Genomic DNA, 26,049 nt, shown 5'->3' on the forward strand with positions numbered 1-26,049 from the left:
GTCGACTCTCCGGGGCCGATTCCACCGACCAACGACCGTCTCTCGCCTCAGCTGCCTCCGCGGCCGCTGCTGCTCACTCCTCCTGCTGCTGCTGCTCGGATGCAGGAACTCGTTCCTCTTCCGCTGCTGCACCGCCGCCGTGTCCACGACGACCAGATTGTGGCCTCTCTGACCACCGGAACGGGCTTGTCCGCTCGCACACGCCTCGGAATCGCCGTGAAAAACGCGCCAAACACACCGCGAAAAAACACGACTAACCGCTGAGACTTCTGCCGGAGCAATGAATGCGAGGGTTATTATAGTTTAAATTCATTCACCAGCATAAACTCACCACCTTTTCCTCCAAAGACTCAAACATTAAAACATTATGATCCGCGGTGAGTATGCTCAATCATCGACAAATCGATCAAACCATTCGCTCTTCTCTATTTCTCTTTACTCTCTCTCCCGTGCTCACCACTCACACGCACACATTCACCACCTGGAAAATCCTCTACACGGCGGCGGCCGAATCTTTTCCTGTTTGCTGCGCTCTTCCAAGCATGAATGTCCTGTGACTTCCCTTCCCGGTGTAAATGTGTATAGTATTTTGGGGTGACATTTCCTTCTGTTGGGAGCCACGTTTGTGTTGGTGCAGGGACGGATTTGGAAAACAATCCGCACGGTGGGTTTGCGGGATAATGGTTTTAAAATTGATTTTATTTAGTTTTAGGTTTTTTTGAATACATTTTTTTAATGGTTTTATAAAAATTGTGTAATTTTTATTTAATTATAAATTTTCAATTTTCAGCCCCGCCTGACCAGCAGACAACATTTGCGCGCGAGTATTGGTGTAGTGTTTTTCATTGAAGGAAAACATCTTGCACTTTCGACTCGTGAGTGTGCGTGCGTGGAAAAAGGAGGAAAATTTCGTCGGGAGAGAGTTTGGAAACGACACCGACGACCAGCAGCCAGCCAGCTTGGCAGCCCCAGAGAGTGCGCGCCGTTCTTGCCACCACAGACACAGACTGGACACTTTAAGAAGTGGAGGGACACGGACTTCGATTTTCCCCCGATTTTGGCGACGCGGATTTTGTGCGAGGAATTTAATCTCAAGGAAGAACCGCTCCGCTCCAAGCTTGCTTGGATGGGTTGCTCTTTGTCTGGAAAAGAGAAGTTTTTGAGTTTGTGTGTTGCAAGTTGGGATAAATGTTGAAAATTAAGTGAAAGTTCGGGTTGAATTGATTGGTTGTGGAATTGATGGAAAATTTCCTCGCAAATCAAGTGAAGAAAAGTTGGATTACAGTACACCACCGTGAAAGTGTTGTTGTAAAGCTGCAATCGATATTTGCGGTAATTTAGCCGCCGTGGGAAGAACGCAAAATAAGATTTGCAAACAGTGACTGAAGTTACACACGGTGAAGTGCGTGATTTCCGGTTTCCTGGCTGCTGGTCCTGCCACCGGAACTAGAAAAGGATACTTGCCGCGGATCGGATTCCTTCGGCGAAGCCGAGAGAGTGAGCAAAAGGTCGTCGCAAAACATGGCGAACCCGACTAGCAGCAGACAAGCCAATCATTGACACCGGAAGGGGAGCTCCAACACACACGGTGAGTCCACTGCACTCTGCCACTATTTTTATCTCTGCGCTGAACTGGTTTTGGAAAAATGGTGCCACCATAAATTACGACGGGCCATAAACCTTGTTGTGGAGTGTAAAATCTGCATCCACCCCTGCTCCTCTACCCTGTCCTAGTTCCTCTCTCCATCAACAACACACAATCCAAGTAGTCTGGAAAAGTCAGAGCCGTAAGAGGGGGAGAAAGGGGAGGAATTTTCCACCGCCCACACTCGGCCGGTGCAGCATAGTTGGCCAGGCAGACGACGACAACGGCGAAGGTGCCACAGCCGGGTCAAGTAGCCCACAGAGAAATGAGTGAGGACTTGCGTGTGGATTGAATGTCCAGAGTGTCGATAAGGGGACGGCTACTTGGGCGCTGTTGTGTGTGCCGTCCTGTCGAGCGGGGAGGTTTTTCGGATCAAGGTAGTAGTACTACTGAATCGATTTTAGTGTTTGCAAACATTTTGGTTCAGGTTGCTTAGTTTGTTTTTAATTTTATTGGATTTTTACAAGATAAATCCAATAGGAAATATTTATACTTTTGCAATCAGAACATCAATGTTTGTTTTGTTTCAAGTAAAACATTTCAGCATATGGAACTCCTATTGGATTTTTACAGAATATCGGGGGATTTTTGTACGGTTTTGTACCGATTTTAATGGTGATAATATTTTTTTTTTTGTATTTTAAATGCTTTTTTGCTTATTTGTCAAGGCTGTCAGTTTGATTTTAAAATGTTATGTTAAAATTGCATTATCAATTGTTCTTTTCAAATTTCTTACAAAGCAAGTTTACCCGTCCAAAATTTAGACAGGGTGATACAAAACAAGGCTCTTTGAAGTCCAGAAGGTTGAGATGATTTTTCTGCTGATCAAAAGCTTGTGAAAACCTGTGAAAATCCGAATTATTTGAATATTTGTAACCCGGTGGCCACTCAAGTCGCGAAATCGGGAAAGTCGGAAAAAAGTCGTGTATTCACCAAAATCTGTAAAAAACGGGAAAAAGTCGGGAATTTTCGATTTTTCTGAACATTATTTTTTATCCCTTGAATTATCTTATAATGTTGTTTACTGCTTACTAACCAATTACAATCAATTATTTTTCAGCAATTAACTTTAAATTTAAGGTTTTATTCACTACTTCACTCATTTGAGGCTATTTAAGATATTACACAAAAATTACATACGTAATGAATATTGGATGATTAATATTGCAAGCATTTGATTTTCATAGAATTTTTCATGAACCAAAAGAAATTTATTAGGCCATTTTAAATATATTTTCCATATGTTTAATTCCCTCAAACATTTTTGCGAGTATGAGTAAACAGCTAATCGTTATAAATTATAAATAAAGCTTTTCAGTTATCGGAAAACTTTAATATCGAATAAAATCTTATTGAAAAAATGCAAAATATAGAAAATTAATTAAATTCTAGACATGTTAGTTTAATTTATTACAAATATGTTTGTCTCTTCAATCATTTCGCATAAAATTTGTGGTAAAACATGGGGTCTTATCAATCCAGATTTTTCATTGAAAAGAATTAAAACATTTAAATACTGTCAACGCGATAAATCAACAAAGGTTAAAATAAATAGTAAAATTTACGAAATATTAAGGGAACCTGGAATCTTTCAAACGATTTTTTAGGTATTTTGAAATACTTTGAAAGAATAATAACTGTAAAGCGCTTTTCGATAAAAAAAATATAAAATTATCAATAACATGTAAAATTTATCTTAAATTTTGTGCCCCCTTTTTCATTTCCAGTTAAAACCAAATATCAAAATCTATATGTTTGGCAATTTTAAAAATAAGATTGAAATTTTATTGTTATGCTTTTGGTAATTTCTTAAAGACTGATTGTTTGTTTTCATTCTGAATTATTATTGGTTTAATTTTTGAAGTATTTTTTTGAATTTAATTCCTTATTTTTAAACATTTTTTTTTATTTTGTTCGATGGCTAAATTGACTTTTTTTTATAAAGAGTTTCCGTTTTTTAAACATACCTACTTTAGATAAAAAATACCTATTATTTGAGTTTCTGAAAAAGTCGGGAATTTGAAAATGGGATTTTAGTGGGCACCCTGTACCCCTGACACATGGCGGTTTAATAAAAACAACCAAAAAAAAAAAAAGTTTATTGGACCTTTTTTAAAAAAAACTCCAAAATTGTGCTGAGAGCAATATCATTCGGAATAGACAACTTGAAATTTTGTAAACTTTATTTTATTTCCATTTTTCAGCTAAATCGGCTCAGTGTACGGATTGTTGCTCAGCAAGAGTTGGTAGTCTTAGTCATAACTAAAACATGAGTTGTTTTATTTATATGAAACCAACAAAGATCATTTTTTTTCGCAATTTCTCACTCCGGTACAACGTCACGGAGTAATCGATGTGGCTAATAAGAAGTTAAGGAGGTACTAAACTGTGACAAACAAACAAACTCGCACTTTTCGTTTTTAACAGTTTGCCAAACTCGCAAAATGTATGCAGGCTTACGTTTCTGGCAACAAATCCAGTCAAAAAGTGCGAAATTGTTTGTTTGTCATAGTCTTATACCTCCTTTTGACTTAAAATTAGTTTTCCGTAGTCACTTGTTGTAGAAAATCCAATTTCTAATCCGAATCTGTAATAATATTTAAGATTTAGATCGAGTTTCCGATACAAATTTCCATACAAAATTGAAAAGTGGTTTAGAAGTCAAAATTTTCAAAACCGCCGAATCGATTCTTTACTCAAATTTATATAAAAGTCTGCATATTGACCATTGTATTAAGTTCACTCCTTCTGTATATACAGCGGCTTAAAAATAAAAATGATTAAAAAAATGTTGTGAAATCAGGGGGTTTCGACAATTTTGTTTTGTTTTGTGGTCATTTATCAGTCTTGACAATAGTTTTAAAAATCTCGTTAAATTTTCCATTAATTTGCCTTTCCTTTTAAAGCATTTAAATTGGAAGTATGACCTAACTGATCTGGAAATTTTTTAAGGCAGTTTTTAAAACACTCAAAAAGCAAAACAATGAAAATTTGGTTTATTGGACCTTAAAAAAACAACTCTAGAGATATTAGCTCAATTATATTACTCATAACTCTTAACTGAAAAGAGGTTGACAAAATGAACACAAGAAATTTTCATCTGGCATAAAATGAGACAAAAAAAACAAATGCTGAAAACTTGTTAAATCAGCATTGATGAATTTTAAATTCAATATCAAAACCATTCAAATATAAAAGGGAAGCTTGATTGGAACATATTTTTAACAAACTCCTAGATATTTTCAATTTTTTTTTAAAGAATCATAACTGTAATCTTGTTGAAACTTCAACAAATTTACTTACACTATAATAAAATTTGGTTATTTTTCACTTTTTGCCAAATAAATTTGGATATTGGACACGCCGTCTTTTTTAGGGGGGTAATATTTTTTAAAGAGAAATAGCAAGAAAACTGTCATATACATATGAAAGTGTGGAACATCACCGTTCATTTGCGGGTCGAACGAAAATCTTTGGTCGGGGAAAATTTCTCGGGGCCCAGAAACATTTCTAAAAAAATAATTCATCGAAATAATGATCTGAATATCAAAAAACATTGCGGTTTTTGGGAAAGGGGTGTGCAATTTTATCAGAAAATCCGCAAATGAACGGGGATGTTCCACACTTTCATATGTATATGACAGTTTTCTTGCTATTTCTCAAAAAATACTACCCCCCTGAAAAAGACGCCGTGTGGATGAATGTTAAGTTTTGCTTTTTTAATGAAACTTGTAATTTTCTGTATTGTAAATAAAGCTTTTAATTATATTTAAAGGACTGACTGTTTTAATTTTTTTTGTCCTGAATAAAACTTATGATTTTTCATATTTGAAAACATATACTTTGATACATATTTGTCTTTTTTTTTATGTATATTCATTTTCAAAGTTTAAATATTTGTACGAAAACAGTTTTTTTTTCAATTTTTGGAGAATGCTTAGAAATTTTAACATACATCTGGGATCCGAAAAAAATTAATTGATTTTCCAGGATTTTTTTTTTCAATGGTCTCGGCACAAAAAATAAGATTTTCTACTTGAAATTAATAATTGAAAAGTGAACAATGTTTTCTACTATGATGACTGGATCTTTTGCATGATTTTATGTGTATTTTGTCTATTTTTCTTCTCTTTTCACTTTCTATTTCTATATGTTTATCAAGCTGTCATTCCAACAAATTGTTTTATTCATAATTTCCACGACACGTCCAAAATGTCAGCCCAAACGCAAAAACATCTCGAAATTAATGTATGTCTTCTTCCACGAACAAAATTTATTGCCAAATGTACAAATCAAAATTTCGAAGAAGCAAAAAAAAATCGTGCGCGGCTTCGTATTTTCCGCACCATTTTCCATTTCCCACATGATCCACAAATTCGCACGCACGCACGAGTCAGCGGCAGCAGTTTTGCTGGTTGCAATCCAGGAGGGGAAAAACCTAAACCCCCGGTCCGGGAAAACCTCCGGTCCCAAAGGCCCTCGGTTTCTGTTTTTGTTTTCGTTATGCGTCGAAACCGAACGTGACGACGACGAAGACGGCAGAGAATCGCGTCTTCTGATTTTGGGGAACAGTGGGGATAGTTTGGGTGGAAAACTGGTCAAAATTTTGGAGTGATGTTTTAGGGTCGTTACACGGACAAAAGTATTCAAGAAGTCATGCATTTTTGTTCATGAACTGGTGAATAGTTGGTTTCACATCTTCATATTTTTTTAATTTTTTTGTGAACTACATCATTTATGAATATGATTAAAAAATATATGAAATCTGTTGTTTGTTGGGCAAAAGCTTTATTTTTTTTGCCATTTTTTCAGAAATCCTCCCACCGTGTGTTGTACATCAACCCATGAGAGTACAAGTGTATTTCGACCGGCGCTAAATTTAGAATTTTCAGCAAATATTTGCGTTGCTCATTTACGTGCACGGAGTCTCGTCAGTGGAATACACCAACATTAAGCAGAAGAAGATTGAAAAGTACCACCACGCGGAAAAATCACCGAAGCGAGTGCACACATCATGCCGAATTGGCTTCGACTGGGCTGGGAATCGAAAAATGAAATATCATCTGACTGACTGAAAATGGTGTGAATTTGATTTGGGATTTTTTTTTTGCGTAAAATTCGTCACATGGAATTGAAAAATGATACCTGGTTGGTGAAATCACACGTGATATTGATATCTCTTTATTTTTGGAATTATTTAATAACTTTTAAAAAATCATCCATCAATTTTCTCAGCTAGCGACACTCCCCAAAATCACCACCTTCAGTTAATTAAATTTCTATTCTTTTCGCACCCTGGCCTGAAAGCTGGCTGAAAAATTGGAAATAATTAATGACCTTCCATCGTTATGGCGCTTTTTTTTCTCCCTGCCCTAGAGCCAATTTGCAATATCGGCCAGATTTTAAAAATCACTTTTCGTTAATTAGCGTTGCCAATATGCAACGTAATATAATGATGATGATCGATATGTAAATAAGCACCTCTTTTCCCTTGCACACGACACGTCCTTCCGGCACGAATCGTGAATAGTGGGAGGCCAACAGTGCTGCGGAAAGTGGCCCAAGGCCGTCTCCAACGACGAGAAGGATTGTTGGCCCTTTCGGGCTCAGTTTTGATTTTTCAAATTAATTTCATTTTTCTATCAATTTCAATTTTATTTAACAACTAATTTAGTCTTTTTTTTTATTTCATGAAATTTACTTTTACATCTCAAAATATAGAATTTCAGTTCAATGGGCACAATTGGGCTAACCATTTCCTTCCTGACATTTATAACCAGTCTTTTTCTTCCTGCCATTATGGAAATTAGTTCTCGTTTGGAAGCGACCTCTCGGGGGTGAAAAAAAAATAATACGCCCATTTTACGATAGTTTAGCTGACGCTTCTTTCTTCGTTGTGCCTATTCTTAAGGATAATAATGCTCACTGGTTGAGCATTATCTTGAATAAGTTTTACTGCATACAGAAACTGGGCCAACTGTGGGAAAGTATCGATCACCACTGACACGAATTGTGAATAGAGAACATAAAATGCCGTCTTTTCAGAAAATTTCAGAAAGGGCAAAAAATTTACCAGGTTTAGAATTTTTATAATTAGCAATATCTTTTTGAAAGAGCTAAGAACACTTATTTTTGACAATTCCAAATATTTGGCTAGATTTCAAAGATTCGAAATATTTTTTATTGAAAAGAGCAGAAAATTTCACAAAATTTTATTTTTTTCTTACGTCGAAAATCGGACCAATAGTTCCCGAGAAATCTTTTTTTAAAGTTACCTAAAATTTACTATATGTATTCGGAAAACGGTGCACTTTATCAAAATTTAATTAAGATACTTTTCAATAAAAATTTGAAGTGAATAATGTTTTTCTAACCCTTTTTATTTAAAAAAATAAAATCGCAATTGAATTATCGAATATTTTGAAAATTTGAGTATTTTCGAAAAATATGGTATTTTAGGAAAATTTAAGTATTAGTCAAAAATACTGTAATGATGTGAAAAATCATACAAAATTTTGCTTCGTTTGATACCCGTAATGCAAATTTTAAAAATTTGAGTATTTTCGAAAAAAATACGGTATCTTGTGAAAATTTTAGTATTTGTAAAAAAAACTCTCAAAAAATCAAACCATCCACATTAACGACCCCCGGGTCTTTTGTGGTCTCTATTGCAAGTTTGATTAAGATACTTTTTAATGCAAATTTGAAGTGAATAATGTTTTTTTTACTCTTTTTGTTTAAAAAAATAAAATCGCAATTGAATTATCGAATATTTTGAAAATTTGAGTATTTTTGAAATGGTATTTTGTGAAAATTTTAGTATTTGTCAAAAATACTGTAATGAAGTGAAAAATCATACAAAATTTTGCTTCGTTTGATACCCATATTGCAATTTTAAAAATTTGAGTAATTTCGAAAAAATACGGTATTTTGTGAAAATTTTAGTATTTGTAAAAAGACTGTAATGAAGTGAAAAAGCATACATAATTTCGATTCGTTTGATACCCATATTGCAAATTTTGAAAATTTAAGTATGTTCGAAAAAAATATGATATTTTGTGAATATTTTAGTATGTATTAAAAAAAACTCTAGTTAAGTGAAAAAGCACACAAATTTTCGCTTTGTTGATACCAATATAGCAAATTATAAAAATTTTAGTCTTTTTGAAAAATGCGGTATTTTGTGAACAATTTTGAGTATCTATACTTTGAAACTTACTACATTTAAAAAAATATTTTGTTGGAGAAAACAATGAAAATTAAACACGATTTGGTTGAATTAACCCTCTACTGCCCAAATTTTTTCTTCCAAAATATTTATTTTTCCCGTGACCTCCTTTTGAGCAACTTTTGTTCTACGATAAACTTTACTTCTCTTGTTTTATGTTTTTCTTGTTTTATTTTTAGTATTTTAATTTGCATTTATCTTGTTTAGTTTATGTTTGTTTTTGGTAGTATTTGGCCTATTTTACCACCTAATATAATTACATTTTGCCTATCTAATTTTTTCACGTTTTTACAGTCACTTTTTCAATTTTTTGCATGTTTTTCACATTTTTTGCTATAGAATGGCACCATCATCATTTATATTGCAAAAAAATGCGTAGAGGCATAGTCCGGGACACTACAAAAATTACTGCATACTTCTTTTTACTGAAAATATAGGAAATGTTAGTAAAAAACACAGCCAAAGTTGACCCCTAAAAAAATTACATTTTTAAAAACATTGGCAAAGTCACTTAAAACAAGTTAAACTTCCAATCCTGAATTTTTCTGAAATTTTAAGAGTTCTTCTTTCCAATGCTTTTTAAAGATCAAAAATCGGTTGGAAAATTGATTTTTGGCGATTTTTTAGATCGAAGCCCGCCTAAAGGCGGGGTTAGGTTATAAAGGGTTAAATGTAAGTTGGCCAGCTTTTTTTTACTTAAAAAATAAATTTAGAAACGAAACACTTTCATTAAATCGCTATTTTGTTGTTTAATTTCAACTTCGTTAAAAAAATCCTTCCATTTTTGTAAGGCCGTTGCAAATATTTTTCAAAGTTTATGTCGCCCCCCTTCAAAATCGGTTCGAAAAATCAGGGGGCAAAAAAATATTTTTTCAAAAAACTTCAAAATTTTAAAGGAAATAGAAGTCTTACCAACTGAAAACAATTAGAAATGCATTTTTCTGTGTTTAAAATCATATTTAGCATGTCTGGGATCGATCAAAACTATTTTAAATTTTTGTAGAATTCCAATGTACAGCACCACAAAAAGTTTTTTTTTCGGCGAAAAATAAAATCTCTTCAATACTTGGATATTTTAAAAACTAATGATTGCAAAACAACAGGGCAGGTGTAAAATGCATTTTAAAACACTTTTTTCATTCAAATGTTGAGACCATGGCTTGTTATTTCAATTTTTATATTTTTTTTATTTTTTTGCCCCCCACTCGACCCCGACCAGAGTCGAGGGACATAAACTTCAAAAAATATTTGCAACGGCCTAAGTTTTATTTTGCGAGTTGACATTTAAATATTTACCTAAATCATATTTACGACTTTTTTTAATCTCACACATTGAAGCAAAAAAAAAAGAATAAAGATACCCTAGGGACTATCGCAAATATAATAAAGCCAAAAGTAATCTAAAAATCTGTAGAAATCCGTCAAATAGTAATCATACTTCTTCTTGCCTAAAGAGTGCACAGCAACACAAAGAAGTAGTGCACCTTTAAAACATTGAAATAATGTGATTACTTATTTTACGCACGACCCCTAACAGCTTTCTTGTTGTCTATAAAAGACAATAAAGTTATGATTCCAAGTCTGTTTCTAATCATTTTTTTGTGTAGAAAAACAAATACGTTTAAGCAGATTCAAAGTCATTTTAATAAGTTTATGTTAGTTGTTTATTTTTTCAAGAAGTATGGTTTAGTCATGATTCACCGCGGGATCATAAATTTTAAATAAGTCCACCATAATTTATCGAAAAATTCCAGCAGCTCTTGCAATCTTGCAAGAGAATTTAATAAAGCGATCAATCCCCGCCATGTTTGTATTGTGAATTTCACACCAGTGCGCGCTACTGGTGTGCGGTGTCGCAAACTGTGACGCGAGTATTGGTGTCGCCCGAAATTCTGGTCTCCCCTTCCTAACTATTTTTAATAAACAGACCGTCGAACGAACGACGGGAGAATGAGAAGCAACAATAAAAATATCCAGCCGTTTTGATCGGCGCGATCGCAGTGCGCTTTGATTTTGTTGTTTGTATAGAAGAGCATGGAACAAGGAGAGAGGGCGAGCGCGCGCACGCGCGAGCACAAACGAAAACAAAGACCAGGTGAGCGCGCTCTCTTCCGCGAGAGGTGACTTTGATCGTGAGAGATTGTCTCTTGTTCTCCAGAATCGAACAGGGCTGCGGCGGTGATCGCAGCTGGCTGCTCGCTGGAAGAGCGGTCGATCACGATCAGTCTCTCGGTGACACTTGCGCGGCGAAGGTATTGTCGGTTTCGAGGGAAAAATAGAGTCGGCGTTTGGAAGTGCTCGCGCGTGAACGGACGTGCGGGGGTGTTTTCTGAGTGGTTCTGAGCTTTTTATTTTTTTTTTATTTGCGACGTGATTTAATTCATTTTTTGTGGCGCGAATTCCTGGAGCGCGTGGGTGCGATGAATTTTCAAGTGTGCAAAGAGGATTTTTTTTCGCTGATTTCCAGTTGATCGACGGTGACGACGGTTTCGGGAATGGAGGAATAAATCTGCGCAATTTATCTTGTCGATCTCGGTTTGTGTAAAGTGTTGGCTTCTGGGTAAATCTAAAGAGTGGAAATAAGTGTTATAAATCGCAGGATAAAACTAGATATTGCGCTTGTCGCGGAAATTGCGCCAATCCAGCGCCGCCAAAAGGAGAAAATCGCTGAATATTGTCGCGTTTCGAGAGTGAGTAGGGTGCGCTGTTTTGAATAGTAAATGAGCAGCGTGTTACATACACCCAAACACAAACACACACACACTGACTGGAGTTATGCTCTGTGTGGTGACGGCTGGAAAAAGGTGTGTGCACGGCAGACTAGCGCAATTTCCTGTTTTTAACCGTGCGCGAAACTTTCTATCGCGAACAACGCGCGCGCGCACGTTTTTTTTTAAACTCTATTTTATGTGAAGGTGCGCACAACACCTCCAGACGGAGTACGGGTAACTTGTTTTTAATATTCCAATTTAAGTACACCCTTAGCACGTGCGCCAGTGTATTGTTTATCGATCGTGACGGTATTGTCGTTTTCAACGAAAATATGCGTGACACGGTCGCGATGTGGTTCGAAATTGGCAATATAAATGCAGCCTAATTAGCATGGAGCAGACGAAATTGAGTTTTGTAAAAATGTCATCATAATTATCGCGGAGAATAATAAAAAAAATTGCAAAAAAAAACAATCGAAAACAAATAAAGAAGAGGAAGCTCGACGAGCCAATTTGCAATTAGATGGCAATTTTACGGCGGTGGATTCTATTTCTTGATCGTGTGGGAGATGCTGGAGAGTGCTGAGAGGCTTTTCGAAAAATAAAATAAAATACAGACACACAGCGCAAAGAATCCGCACCGCACACTGAATAGCTGGAGCGTTAGTCAAAGCTGCTAAAAGTGGGCGGCAGCTGTAGGATTGGTTCAGTGTTTGTGATTTAAATTTTAAAATTTAAATTTAAAAATTTAAATTGTAATTTAAATTTTTGACAAAATAAATATTGCAAATTTATTTTGGAGATTTTATATTTACTGAGATATAGAAAAATGGCACAAACTTTTTTTTTTCTAGATAGGATTGTAAAATTATGCTTTTGAAGGGAAAACAATCTTGCCGATTTTATATTTAACTTTTTTTTCACAAAAAGATTTTTTTATATGATTCATTATTACGCCCCTCTGAAATATTAATATTGATGCCGAAAAATTGAAAATATTGTTTTAGGAAGGATTGAAAAATTTCACGAATGTTTAATTTTTTAACACTGAAATTCGGACCATTAGTTCACTATTTTTTTAAATCGAAAAACTTCAAATATTTCGCTGAAACTTTAAAACGAGGATTTTTTTCAAAAAATCAGCAAAGTAATTTTTGATTGCAAATTCAAATTTACATTAAAAAATTTGGCAAAAAATATGTATGAAATTTAGATTTTTTCCATAAATGACTATTTTTTCAAAAAATCATAATTTAAAAGGGGCAAAATTTTGCCTGTACATCTCTATGGCTCAAAAGTTACGGCTTTTGGTCTCTTAAAACATATCAAAAAATCTCGAAAAAGAAAAGAAGCCATTTTGCATCATTAGTTTGTCCATATAATTTTCCATACAAATTTGGCAGCTGTCCATACAAAAATGATATATAAAAATTCAAAAATCTCTATCTTTTGAAGGATTTTTTTTATCGATTTGGTGTCTTCGGCAAAGTTGTAGGTATGGACAAGGACTACACTGAAAAAAATTATTCACGGTGAAATTTTTTTTGGTGATTTAAAATTTTACATTTTGTCGCTAAAACTTGTTTTGAAAAAAACACTATTTTTATTTTTTAAATTTTTTCTGATATGTTTTAGGGGACATCAAATGCTAACTTTTCAGAATGTGCAAAGAATCTTTGACCGAGTTATGAATTTTTGAATCAATGTTGATTAAAAAAAAAAATATCGGTCGCAAAAATTTTTCAACTTCATTTTTAGATGTAAAATCGAATTTGCAATCAAAAAGTACCATTTTTAGGCAGCTTTTTTTAAATAAATAGTCGAAGTTTTAATTTTTTTAAATTGTGACAGAACAGAATCACAAAATACCGTATTTTCTCGAAAATACTCAAAATTTTGTAAACCGCAATATGGGTATCGAACTATTCGAAATTTTGCATGTATTTTAACTGTTCTAGAGTTTTTTGAATGAAAGACTAAAATTTTCACAAAATACCGTAAGTTGTCGAAAATAATCATATTTTTAAAATTTGCAATAATTGCGATATTTTAACTGTTTTAGAGATTTTTAAATGAAATACATTTTTTTTTACAAAATACCATATTTTCTCGAAAATACTCAAATTTTTATGATCTGTAATATAATTATTTTACAAGTATTTTAACTGTTGTAGAGTTTTTTTTAATGAAGAAGCAGGTAAAATTTCGCTTTGAGAAAATACGGTATTTTGTGAAAATTTTAGTATTCCATTAAAAAAAACTCTAAAACAGTGAAAATGCATGCAAAATTTCAAATCGTTTGATACCCATATTGCGAATTATAAAAATTTGAGTATTTTCGAGAAAATATGGTATTTTGTGAAAATTTGAGTATTTCATTCAAAAAACTCTAAAACAGTGAAAATGCATGCAAAATTTCGAATCGTTTGATACCCATATTGCAAATTATTAAAAAAATAGTACTTTCAAAAGAATACGGTATTTTGTGTTTTTTTAGTGGATGCTTGAAAATTCAACATAATTTGGTTGGTTTTAGTCAATTTTAGAAATATATTGAATATAAGTCGTCGTCAATAAAATTATCGCCGATAGAATTATCGGAATAACGATAACGATGGATTATCGACGATAACGATAACCATTATCGTTATCGTTAGACGATAATATTATCGACGATAATTGTTTTTTTTTGAGAAAAAAATTGTGATGCCCCCTAATTTTCGAACTTGCTGATTTTTTAATTGACTTTTTTACAAAAACCAAACAAAAACTCAATTTCCCAAAAAATAGCATTTTTTTATGTTTGAGATTTTATACATGTTTCAGTATTACGCCTTTTAGAAATGTTAGTCTTGATTAAAAAAAATAAAAATACTGTTTTTGAAAAGATCGGAAAAATTCACGATTTTTTCATTTTTTAACACTTAAAATATCTCTTAGAAAATTTTATAGCAAATTTTCCAATCTTAAAAAAAAAATGTATTTCCAGAAATGAAAATTATTCACTGAAATCAAACTTTCGGTGGCTATATCTAGAAAACGAGGCACTTTATCAAAAAATCTGTAAAGTACTTTTCGATTGCAAATTCAAATTTACATATAAAAATTATGTCAAAAAAATGCATAAAATTTCGTTTTTTTCCAAAAATCATTTTTTTTCCAAAAATCATTTTTTTTCCAAAAAATAGTAACTAAGCAGCAACATTTCTGACTATACTCATGCGGCTTTTCAAGTACTCTTTTTTCTGAACATTCCTCAACAATACCTACAACTTTGTCGAAGATACCAAATTGATCAGAAAATTCACTCAAAAGTTACAGCTGTTTGAATATTTACATACCATTTTTATATGGACAGCAGCCAAAATTGTATGGAGACTTGTATGGTTGAACCAATGACACAAAATGGCTTCTTTGGTCATAGAGAAGGCCCCCACAAAGATTGTGTGAAAAAAAAATACAAAAAATAAAAATGGTTGAAATCGGCCGATTTCATAGAGAATTTCTTGGGATTGATTATTGAAAGATCTTCAAAACAAGTTCAAAAGTACGATTTTTTTTGTTTCGAAATGTTTTTGAACAAAAATTGTTTATAGTTTTAAACATCATCAACAATTCCACTTGATCAGTGACAACTCCGGTTGCACCGACGACCACAACCCGGGGTGTTCACTTGCAAACCAAACACGTTTTATTCGTCGGCCGTGTATAAGTGCGCCGGGGCATAAAATCGGGAAAAATACCAATAAAATAAACAGCGAGTGCTGTGTTGAGACAAAAAAAATCAAATAACACATCCAGCTGGCTGGCTACAAATACCCTCATGGTTCACAGAAAAAAAAAGTTGAATTTTGGAATGTTGAAAATTTGGTAGGTTGAATATTACCTCTTTATTTGTGTAATATTACATAAAAAATGTGTAAAAATGTGAACCTGATGAATATTCATCAAAAACTGATGAAAATTCATCATTTTCTGGGGTAAAATTTATCATTTATTTTGCCACAAAATCTGTCACCATTTCCTGATGAATATTACCATCATTTTTTTTTCTGTGTTGTTGGCATTGTCGAGCTTTTTCAAGTACAATTTCAATACGAGAATGTAGTCGTCGTCGTCGTTTACGTTGGTTCGTTCGTTTGGTTTGGTTCGGTGGGCCCAACAAAAGAGAGTGTAGGAGTAATTGAAATTTTTCGTCCGGTTTGACAAGTAAGCGGATTTTGAGTTATTGAAATTGAGCTGAAGTGGGATTTGGGGCCCGGTCGGCACTTGAAAACGGGGAATTTTGCCAGATTTAAGAATTCCCAATCAGATTAAGGTTCTATTTATAAACATTCGAGAACTGTTTCAATTCTACTGACATTGAAAATTTTATTAAATCTTTTACATTAGTCGTTTTAGGTCTATCTTTTGTTCTGTGTAATTTTAAATAAACATAAAAAATAATTTGAGAAATTGTTTCATGAATTTTTAAATTCCGTACCTTCTCAGCTTCTGTGACACAAAATTTTCCTATAACGATCTCTCCAGCTGTTTAGACGAATGGTGCTGGTGATGATCGCGTGTACGGAGGCACGAAACATGCCTTGGACTACCACCTCCCCTTGAGCTAAAGTGGGGAGCAAAATATGCTAATCGCATTGATTTTACTGCAACATGTACCCAAGCCACGACTAACGCTGACGGAAATGGTTACAGTTAACCCTCGAGCTGTACGGTTTAGTTTATAAACTCTATTAACATGTTTTGAAACTAACCAATTATAAAAAAAAATAACTTACTGAAAATTGATTAAATTGAGGTTTCCGTCCTACTCGAGTCTCGGCATTGATGGCTTATGTGATGAATTCAGCAGCAACACTAGCAGTTTGTTTTATACGGCACTCAAACGCATCCCGAAATAAGTCATAAACACCGCAGCGAAAGTTGATCCACCATTCCGCCACTGGGCAAAGGGTAGAAGGACCTATTATTGGTTTATGCAGCTTTTGTTTGAACTCTATGGTTATCTAATTTGGTTTACGGAAAAAGCTGAAAATTAAAATATTTTTAAAGACCATATAAGGGCAACTTACCCTGTATGTGTACCTCTAAACGCATAGCTTAGCCAATCGCTGGCAAACGAGTGGATCTTTTTTTTTCTTCTTCTAATTTTGAACCGCATCGATTGCTGCGTGACGTCCGATGGACGGACGATCTGTAGAGCTTAACACCAAATTTCGTCCGGACCACGCATCAACGCGTAAATTTGGCTCATGTCACTTTGGGGCACTTTTTTCCGGTAGAACTCCAAATCAATTTTCCAAACACTTTCAGCTCTCAGCGTAACATAAAATGTTTCGATTTGATTTGGAAATGCCAATTGAATTCTAATACCGATTATCCTAAAGAATCTTCAGATATCAAGTCATGATTTTTTGTTTATTGATTTAACAAACTTAAAATTCGTGTTCAACAAAATCAATTTAGTGAAATTCAAGTGGTTGGTTGCCTATAATGTGAACAAATGATTTTTTTTCCAAAACTCCACCACTTGAGACAAATTTATTTCGAAATGCTGTAAAGCTATTAAGGTCGTAGATGGTGTCAATGCCGGGTCCGGTGGCGCAGTGGTTAGCGTGGTAGCCTCTCACCCCAGTATGGCCTGGGTTCAATCCCAGACGGACCTGGTGGCATTTTTCGAGACGAGATTTGCCTGACCACGCCTTCTTTCGGATGGGGAAGTAAAACGTCGTCGGTCCATTCGCGTAAAAGAGGTTTTGGGTGACTCACCACACATAACCTTCGGACGCCTAGAAATGAGCAGAAACTTGCAACAGAGACCACAAAAGACCCGGGGGTCGTTAAAGTGGATTACTTTGCTTTTTTATGGTGTCATTCACTCTAGGGGCAATGACTGTCAATGATGGTTCTGAATTCAGGGTCCAGAAATAGCACATTGAAATGACAAACAACACAAAGAAAATCATTTTTGATTGATACATTCTGAATCAAGATTGAATGTTTTTCTAAAACAAACATGGTAATCAAATGGCCGACCGGGAGTGATACCTTGCAGAGCCTTAATTTTTTTTTCAAAATTTTAAAATACAGCCATCATTTGAAAATGTCCAAAATAAGTGTCTTTATCCTTTCTTTAAAAGTTATTTTTGATGCAAGAAATGTTTTAACATTTTACAAAAAAAAAAAAATAAATGCTATTGTATAGTAATTTTCGGTGGCAAATTTGATTAGCGTATAACAATGTTTTTATTTTAGATTTTTTCGCAAAATCATCATTTATTCAAAAAAAATATCATATCTCCGGTATAAGCTTTTGCACCATCCTATACTCTAGTGTTAAAAAATGCATTTTAGTTCTCTAAAAAATATTAAAAAATCTAAAATCAAAAATTACGTTTTTCGAGAATTTTAATTTTAGTGACAAATTGTGGAATAAAAAATTAAGAATTGTTTGATTCCGTGTAAACTCCTAAGCATAACCTACAACTTTGCCAAAGACACAAAATCGATAAGAAAATTGCTTCTTAAAAACATTTGTAAAAATATTTGGCGTTTGTCCACGCTCCATACAAAAAGATTTGTTTTGTATGGAAATCCACAGGGGAAGGGAGGGGTTTGAGATTTCCAAAAAAGTGTCCACGTGGTTTATGGATGTTCCCCTATCAAAAATCATCACATTTAAAATATTGTGTTTTAGAATGGGGATGATGTCAGTTTTCCATTTCAATTATAATTACATGAACATTTTCACACAAACACGTATTTTCAATGTATTGCATTTTTTTCTCGAAAAAAGAAAACAAAATTGTTGTGATTGCAATATGGTAGCAAATGATCGAGATTTTTTTCATGCATTTCGAAAGTTATAACATACATTTTTGAACATGCTCAAAATTCTGACAAAACTACGTATTTTTGAAAAAGTACATTTCCATACATTTCAAAGGAAATTTTATTTATGAAAATGCCAAGAATTTGTGTTATTACTTTCGAAATGTATGAAAAAAAATTGTACCTATATTGTTAAAACCTAAAATTTTGGGTTTTTTTTTGTCAAAAATACGTAGTTTTGTGAAAATTTGGAGTGTTAAAAAAAAGTTATATTTATCAGCAATTCCATTTGAAAAGAGCCTAAACCGAAAAAAAAGTTCTCCGATTCGGCTTAAAATTTTTCTGGGGGTTCCTTGGCCAAAATAATTAGACCCGTATTTTTTTTGTTTGGCCATTAGGGTGACCTACATCGTGCTAGGGTGGTTCGAAAAATTGCAATTTTCGTAATTTTTCGCAAAAACTATTTTTTTCAAAAAATCATATTTCCGCGTCACTTTATCCGATTTTAGCTGTCTTAGACGCAAAGGAAAGGTGATTAGTTTGCCTTTTTGAGAAAAATAGTAAGAAGTTTAAACAATCTAGCTTAACATTTGAAAAAAGTCGTATGAAAATTTAAAATGGCGTTTTGACCGTGCCTGGATCAAAAAGCCTGTCTGAAAATATTTTTATCGGATTCCTCGGAAAATTTCACATAACATATCAAAAATTGGCGATGTCGAACCGTACGTTTCCGAGACCTGATTTTTTGAAAATTAAAAACTGAGTTTTTCGACGCGCCACGCGCAAAAACAGAAAAATGACGGAATCGGCAAAAATCAACTATTTTCACTAAAACTGCGATAACTTAAAAATGTCAGCGATGACCAATACATGTCTGGGTACTAAAAGTTGCGTATTTCAATGTATTCGATCATTGCAAATACAATAACTTTGAGTATTTTTCGAGAAACATTGCATTTTCAAAATACATAATAATAATTGCAATGGATAGCTGACATCATCCCGTTTCCAAAACACCATAATTTTTGAAAGTTTGGATGATTTTTCATAGGATTATAGCCAATATCTCCCAAATAGCCCAAATCCCGTAAGCTCTGTACTTCAGTTACAAGTTCAGTGCAAAACTGAGGCGGGCAAAACCGGGCCATGACTGTATACAATTTTGAGTATACTGTATGAAAGTCATATTGTTTTAATTTGAGTGCAAAAGTATCAACGTTTTGAAAGTTCACGCATAACTTGTATCCATTGTTTAATTTATTAGAATTTAGTATTTTTGCGAACTATAAAATTTTTAGTTATCGTCCCAGCGATAAGATAATCTGATGCATCATTGCTTAATATACTTTAGACACTTTCCAATATAACTTTTCTTCACATAGATAAGTGCTGCCGGGGAAAACCCAAACGAAAATCTCGAAAGCAATCTCTGACTTCAATACCCTTTCATTCTTGCACCAAAGAGGCTGAGCTTCACGTGATATCTCCAATCGAGACAATTCGAATTTAGTGTTGCCTGCAAAACCACTATAAATCGGAGAAAGAGGTCCACGTGCACGTGGAAGGAAGCGGTAAATTGGTGGCCACAGTCCTACCTACTGCCGCTGCTACTACTATAATGGAGATTATCTCGATAAAACCGCAAATAGACTGGGTTTTCGCCCTCGGTCGGCCGGTCGGCAGCATCCAATCCAAGTAGCTTTCACCTCTGGTCTACTCTCTGCCTGATGGTGCCAACCGTTTCAATACGTAATGTGTGCACAGCTTCGACGGCCTACTACGATCTCCGGAGAGGACTCGCACACGTGACGTGACGCGAGGCCCGGTTATGGGGGTATCGAATAGAGCCAATAATTACGGCCCAAGCGCAAAATTTCCGGCCGGGGAAGTTACGTCGACGAACCCTTCGAAGGCATGCGCTTGCGGTTTCTAATTTTGCCACTTTTTAGTAAACACAGGGGCCCCGTCGAATCCTGACGAGACGTCGGCGACGCGACGTAGTTTGACGTTTGTAGTACAACATGTTGGCCCAACCTCGACCTTCTTTGCCGAAAATAGCCGCGCGCGTTCTTCGACGAGTCAAATTGACCTCCCCCGTGGCGAAAAAATCAATTTTATGCCGGTGTCGCCACCTGCTGGCAAGACGAACCTAATTTCCACCAACGACAACAATCATCACAGCCAGTGATTCGATTCGGTCACTCGAGTTTATCAACAACTCAAAATTTAAAACTTGTCAGCCTGATGCTAGGAACGTGACAGTGAGCAATACAGTAAATAAGACAGTGAGCAAGAGAGCAAATCTCTTACTTCAAAATTTCTCCCGTTTCCTTTGTTTTACTCCCGTCTGATACGGTGAAAGCGCAAAACAGAAGCTTTGCTCCCGCATTCTGGTGGAAAGAGAGTTGCTCTCTTGCTCAGTGTCTGGCTTACTGTCATATCCCGAGGGGAGAGGCGATGAAATGAATCGAGATGATTTTTTCGTTGAATATTTGCATCCCTGGCCACAAAAAAGACGTTGGCACTTGTCCGAGTGGCCCATGTGGTGGGCCGTTTTGCCTTGGCTAATTTTCAACAATCAAAGCGTGCTCGAGCTTTCATTCAATCCCTTTGAATGAGCTCAATCCCCTCAATGATGCGACACTGAAAAGGCTTGACGACCACTGTTGAGGAGGCCAACATAGACGATGGCGAGGAAGCTGGGCGTTGAAACTACAAAGAACCGACGTTAAATCCGATTATAATGGCCGCTGATGGGCTAAAAGTGATTCTTTCTTCTGGTCTGGTACCATTATTGCGTGACACGGGGTGTCAGTGCGACGTGAAGGTTAATGTGATTCTAGCGATGGTAACCATGTTAGAAACGCTTGTTATGCTTTCTGGCAACACTGCACTTTAGATGTGAAGAAAATCAAAGAACGACTTAAATTACACTCTTGTTTACGCTCAGTCTTCAAAGAACTCATTCCATTCCCAAAATATGCTGCATTCAAAATAGCAAATTAGAAAAAAAAACACTTCAGACAACCTTCACGGGCCCATGAACGTTTTTCTTCGCGCAAGTACCATCAGCCATCAAACGATCATTGGCCCATCAATTGGCAGTCGATTTGCTGGTTCGAAAAAGGGCACTTTTCACTCTAGTAAGTGGTTTACGTATCGGCAGTGAAAGGATCCGTGCCTAACTTATAAAAATGGCTTAAAGTGTACATTTTCTTTTCAAGAAATTTTCAAACATGGGAAAAGTCTGATTTTGTCATTGCTACTTTTTAGACAAAAAAGCAACAAAATTTCAACGAATTTGTTTTGTTTACTTGAGAAAAAATACTAGGTCATCATCTTCAAAAAAACGCACAACAGTGGCATCGGTAGCACAATTATAACCCAATTTCAAAATTTGTAACGATTGATGATCGTCGTCGTTTCGTTTGCTCTGTTTCACCATCAAACCGGCCAGCCCGCAGTGCGAGATCGTAATCATCACGAAAGTGAGAGGGAAATTGGTCGCGGTGAACCTTTTTTTTCTGCTGTAACTGGGTTTTATTGCCAAACGAACGACGCATCGGTCAAATCTGGTGCGAATTTATGATTGACTTGATTTGAGGCAAGTTTTTTTTTGTTGTGACTTGATCGTGGGGTTGCAAAATTCAGTTTGTTAATATTTGAAAAAAAAAAATTATTGTTTATAATTAAACACCAAAATTTTTAAACCAACTAGCCACCACCTTGTTTTATTGAGGTTTTATGATAGCATCTTGATTGCTTATAAGTTTTATGATGGCATTCACAACAACCAATAAGCATGGGTTGATTTAAAGGTTCTAAGATGGTTTTATGCCTGGTGCCAATAATATCCAAATGGCTTTCAATAAGGTTTTATAAAAGTTTTGAAAGAGTCTTGGAAACCCGATGGCAATGTCATGCCAAACAGTTATATTGCATGCTTCTTTAAAACCAAGGGTGTTGTAGCTGTCAAGTGCCATTAGGCATGCAAAAAGCTTACTTAAAACCACTAGCGTGCCCAGCTCTTTGAGGAAGGTGGGTCAATAATATGGACGTTTTGAAAGCTACGTCATATATGGACACCCCCTGACCAAATTTAGAACAAATTTCATAGGGAGGGTGGGGCAGTTGCCCCATGTTGCCCCACCCTGTGCACACTAGTGCTTAAAACCATAAGCTCCTAAATAAAGCCTGTCTGACATAAAACGTTTGAAGGTGTATGAAATATCTTGTATGAAATGTCTTTGAAGAGGTTGTTAGGATTCAATTATAAAGCCTTGAACTCCTAGGTCCTAGAGAGGTTTATCGGAGTTCTGTGAGGCTGTTACGACTAAGTATTTTTAATGTTGGTTTTGGCCGATTGGTTTTATAGCGGTTGTGACAGCTTTGATAAAGCTTAAAATGTTACTTGGGATACGCAACATTCAAATATGTTCGTTAAACATCTACTTTCTGATTAAAAATTAACAAATAATTATCCAGCCTAAAAAACATCGCTGTCAAGGTGTCATTTGGAAAAAAGTGTGTTTCATGCATATTTTGACAGTATACTCATCATTAATTGCAGCAACCCCTGGACGACACATTCTGCAGCATTTATTGCCTGTGGGTGTAGAAAATCAATTTCATCTCTATTTATTCCAATCTCACCACGTGCCAATATTCTGAACTATTTAAAGACAAAATCTAATAAAAATTTTACCCATAAAATTAATTCTAAAATTTATCGCCCAACTTTGCATGAAATTAACCAAATACGTCGCCAATTCCGCTAGAAATTGATGTTTTGACCGACATTAACACGCGACCAAAAAATACCTCCAACAAACTATCGATGGATCCTACATTGGCTGTTCGATCACTTTACGCGATGTCATTAGCTCGAGAGTTTGGCTTGGTGACGGCGTCTTTCGCTAGACCATCAGCGTCGGCGTTGGACACTTTTCAAAGCTGCTCCACCGGATATGAAGGAGATAGTGGGTGATTGTTCAAACTATCAGTTAGATTTACAGTAATTTTGTTTAATTTGATTAATTTGTTAATTTGAGTTGACACAAAATTCTTCCACAATAATTTTTAATTTCAGGAAATTTCATCTAAACTACATAAAAAGTGAAACAAATTTGACCCAAGATTCTTCTTTTCGAAACAATTTCCCAACATCTTCGTTCCAGCGAAGCATCCACCAACACCTACGACAAAGCAAAAACTATATCTAACACCAAACACCCACGCCAAAGTTGCGGAACCTCCGCCCAGTTTGAACAAGCCCAAGTGTGTCGTACTGAAAATTAACGAAATGTAGACTTCTGCCGCGTAACATCCCCTTATTATACATTCCTCCACCTTCTCCGGCAGGGAACGCGTCTTGACAACGCGGCCCCGGAAAGGTTCAAAAGTTGTGTTAATTTATTAAAATTAAGTGTTAGTCAGGGGCGTTTGGAAACCAGAGGTTCGGGACCACGCAACACTTGACAATTCACTGAACATTGAACCTTTTTTTTGTAGTGTGAGCAGCCGTAAATGAAGCAATTATGGTAATTCAAATTGTCTCCAAACTGGAAAAGTTCAAAATGCAAAACGGGTCTCTTTTTTCGGAAGAGTGCAGCATAATTCAAAAGGGAAATAGAGCTGAATTTGAGTTATAAGTTTGTTTTGTCTTTTTGTGCACAAATTATGTCTATTAATTGCTATGAAAACACATGTTTTTCGACAATTTTCGTATTTACTTATTTATCAAAATATTTAAAAAAAAAACAAAACTTACCTTTAGTTTGATGCATTAAAAATAAAAATAAATGAAATTGACCCATAACTATAAAATATTGGATTGACCGGTACTGGCCACTTTGGCCAGCTGGTCCAAACTGATTTTTTACATCTTTTTATGTTTAATAACACTGATTACAAGGGTTTTGCCATGCCGCATGATATAAACGACCATATTGAAAAAAAAAAAGATCTCAGTAGAGACCGAAATTCCGGAATGACTGGAATTGGCCACTTTGGTCAGATGGTCCAAACTGATTTTTTTACATCTTTTTATTTGTGTATAACACTGATTACAAGTGTTTTGATATGTCGGATGATATATCCGATCATTTTAGAAAAGTATCCCATCAGGGACCGGAATTCCGGATTTATCGGAAGTTGCCAAATTGACCGGTACCTTTCGAAACAGGTCTGGATAGTCATTTGCTAAGAAGAGTTGTTATCACTGAATTGATGTCCATTGTTGACCATTTGGGACCGGTTCCAGGGCCCCGGGGTACTTGATAGTTAAAAATACAGCCAAATCCGGATCGTTTGCAACCGAAAGGACCAATTTGGTCATTACTATAAAAAGTTAGAAGATTCTAAAGAAACAATAGGGTCAAAATCACTACCCAAGCGTTTAAGTGTTCATGGGCAGTTTAGGTTGGTCCCTTCATATTTAATGTTTAAAAATGTTAAATTAAATAATTTTGCCCAAATAACTCAAAAACGCCAACTAACCACCGCGCCGCGAGGCCCACCATTTATTGAAAGCACTATTTATTTTATTGCAATGGCCCTTCATATGATTGCTCAACTCTGCAGTATTTTAAAGCGGCTAACCCTACTGCGTATTGTTTACCGCAGAGAGGATTCTGATAACGTATCACATTTCACAGAATCTACAGGGGAGGAAGGATGCGTGGACATACCGTACCAAACTCTTCAGTTCCCTAAAAAAAGGTTTTTTTTAAGTTGAAAAAAATACTTTGAGTTCCTTAGCCAAATCAGTGTTGTTTGATATGTCGGAAGGTACACTTGTGATTTTTCCGAAATTGGTCCATCGGAACCATTTTACGGATATTCCGGGTTGGTGGCAGGGTGGCTAAATGACTCCAGAACTCAGTGTCGTTTGACATGTCGGAAGCCGTACTCTTGATGTAGAATTCGACATTCGTTCCTGTGTAGTCGGTTCTGGAGGGGTGGCCAATTCATATAAAAGTTGCAACCGAATAGATTCAAACCAACCACTAACAGTAAGGACTGGCGCCTTAGCCTGCTCGGCCATCAGACCGATGAAGAATTGCAAGGATAAACGCATATGAGCAATTCTCTACGAAATCGGTCTTTTTCTTCAATTTTAATTTTTGTATTTTTTGATAAGTGAAGTGCTTCTGGGGACGCGCAGTCCTGTTTTCTCGCGATAATTTTTGTCTCTTTTGTGTCGCTGTTTGTGTGCATGGGGTGATTGGTCATAATAATTAAATAATGCCTTCATAATTGAAGTGCTTCTGGGGACGCGCAGTCCTGTTTTCTCGCGATAATTTTTGTCTCTTTTGTGTCGCTGTTTGTGTGCATGGGGTGATTGGTCATAATAATTGAATAATGCCTTCATAAGTGCAGTGCTTCTGGGGACGCACAGTCCGGTTTTTTCGCGATAATTTTCGTCGTAAATGATCGTAAAAATTATTCCAACTTTCAGTTTTAGTATTAACTCATCAAACTATCGATTTTATGAAGAGTAAAGCGTCATTTATTCACTATTTTTGAAATTTGCTCGCGTTATCTAAATTGTAAAAACAGTAAAATTATACTGATAAGTCCAGCCCATAGCACTAATGCTCGGCTGGCACGCGTTCGATAAAAATAAACCA

The 26,049-nt window shown here is 35.4% G+C and overlaps 1 protein-coding gene across 7 annotated transcripts in view; it reads left to right on the forward strand.

Moving 5' to 3' along the window:
- The first annotated feature begins 818 nt into the window (after window positions 1-818).
- The window catches only part of LOC120419452 (uncharacterized), a 96,691-nt gene continuing 71,460 nt past the window's right edge, over window positions 819-26,049 (forward strand). For 3 of the 7 annotated variants that reach the window (XM_039582161.2, XM_052710250.1, XM_052710251.1), the window contains exon 1: window positions 819-1,588. The gene's annotated coding sequence lies outside the window, so the exon portion shown is untranslated. Of the gene's footprint in view, window positions 1,589-11,099; window positions 11,564-11,809; window positions 11,819-15,784; window positions 15,794-26,049 lie in introns of those variants that run through there. The other 4 variants (XM_039582145.2, XM_039582173.2, XM_052710253.1 and 1 more) reach the window with 4 other exon arrangements.

Source organism: Culex pipiens, chromosome 3 (genome assembly GCF_016801865.2).
Source record: "Culex pipiens pallens isolate TS chromosome 3, TS_CPP_V2, whole genome shotgun sequence".
Classification (NCBI taxonomy): domain Eukaryota; kingdom Metazoa; phylum Arthropoda; class Insecta; order Diptera; family Culicidae; genus Culex; species Culex pipiens.